We start from the raw sequence: 1,776 nt of genomic DNA, 5'->3' as shown, positions 1-1,776 counted from the left end.
TCCTTCCCTCCTTTCTACTTTAGACTTCTCATTTTCCATTCTATATCCTGTACAAAGGGGCAGCTGAGGAGCATAGTGGGTGGATTGCTGGTCCTGGAGTCTTGTCTTCATGAGTTCATATCCATCCTCAGATACTTCCTAGCTGTGTGAACCTGAGTAAGCCACTTAACTCTGTTTGCCTCAGTTTCTTCATCTGTAAAATGAACTGCAGAAGGAAATGGCAAACCATCCTAGGATCTCTGCCAAGAAAACTCCAAATATTTTCACAAAGACTCAGATATGACTGAAAAAAATGACTTAACAACAATAATCCTGTATAATAGGCCAGAAAGCCTTAACAGCTTACTCATTTGAAGGGTGAAATTCTCTCGTTTCATCTTCTACTTAGGTTTGATGAGCCAGTCAGCTCTGGGCTTGATTAGTCATGCTTCAGGCATCCCTTCCAACTCTGGGATGCTATTCTCCTAGGTTCTTCTCCCTATCTCTCCCTCATCACCTTCCCCAAAACAAATCTCTACTCTTGAGTTCAGCCTTGGACGAGTCAGTAAAGGAAATCCTTTGGTGAATAAAAAGCTTTGATTAATATTCATGAATAACAATCCTCTCATTGGAATTGGCTCTTCATAATGAGCAAAGTGACATGTTCCTGATACTTTAGTTAATGATAAAACTACCAGATCATGATAGATCAACTACGAGAAAAAAAAAAGTGATAGAATGTATTGGAAATATAAAAAGTATTTCAGCTAAACATCTACTTTTTCAGATGAGGAAACTGAGGTCTAAAATGGTAAACTGATTTGCCAGAGCCAAGACTTGGACTCAGATCTTTTCATGCAAATCTGGGGCTCCTTTGACTGTGTTGTTGTTTATAGCCCACATTGTGAGCTTGGGCAAACGCCTTCCTTTCTCTGGGCTTTCCTTTGCTCATCCATAAGATGAATAGTTGGGTTTCATTCTGGAGCTGGAGAATTCCTTAGGAAATCTCCAATTGGCTGAGCCAGGCCCAGAAATGATGTCAAGTCTAATGCCAAATCCTGGATGCTTTTCAGCAGACTTTCTCCAGGGAATGTTAAGGCTCTTTTTAGCTTTGTGATCTATCTCACTGTGCCCCAAGATCTCTCTCCATCGGCAGCTCATGTTGGAGAGGTCATTAAGCCTTCAGGATGAAGTTTCCTTTTGATGGACTACCAGGGGAAATGGTGACAATGTCATTCGGACTCTTAGCCTGGAACCCTGCTGAAAAAGGCACCAGACTAGGGTAGAAAACAGTATATATGATCTTGTGAAGGTGATAGACTTAAAAAGCAGAATGAGAAAAACATTTGTGGACATGGCCAAAGCAGAAGTTGTTTTGTTAGACCACAAATATTTGTTACAAGAGTTTTTTTTAATTTTTAAAAATTGTTTAAAAATGAGATCAGTGGGAAAGAAAGTGAAATGTCTACTCTAAAATAAATAAATGAACAAAGAGATGAATAAACAAAAAGAAATAAATGAGGAAACAAATAGGAGTCTCATGATCTATTTCAGATGAAACAAGTAAATTCATGTCTCACACTAAATTTGCTCCAAATACACCACTTTTCTGAAAATGTTTATTAAAATATATAGGAAAAGTCTTTTTTTTTTCTTTCCCAGAATACTCTAACATAATATGTATCATGTTACAGAATAATATTTACAATGTCTTTTCAGGGAAAAGGAAGAGCAGGTAATTTCAAATGAGATGCAGTAAATAAAAACACCCAATTTCTGAAGCTAGGGAACTCCACT

At 37.8% G+C, this 1,776-nt stretch overlaps 1 protein-coding gene across 1 annotated transcript in view; it reads right to left on the bottom strand.

Annotated features, from left to right (window-relative positions):
* Positions 1-1,719: 1,719 nt before the first annotated feature.
* HESX1 (HESX homeobox 1) overlaps positions 1,720-1,776 on the bottom strand; it is a 4,190-nt gene continuing 4,133 nt past the window's right edge. The window contains exon 4 of the mRNA XM_074289240.1: positions 1,720-1,776. This exon is cut by the window's right edge and continues 151 nt beyond it. The gene's annotated coding sequence lies outside the window, so the exon portion shown is untranslated.

The sequence above is a fragment of the Sminthopsis crassicaudata genome, chromosome 1 (genome assembly GCF_048593235.1).
Source record: "Sminthopsis crassicaudata isolate SCR6 chromosome 1, ASM4859323v1, whole genome shotgun sequence".
NCBI lineage: Eukaryota > Metazoa > Chordata > Mammalia > Dasyuromorphia > Dasyuridae > Sminthopsis > Sminthopsis crassicaudata.
The sequence above is the reverse complement of the archived record's forward strand: the minus strand, read 5'-3'. Positions and strand labels throughout refer to the sequence as shown.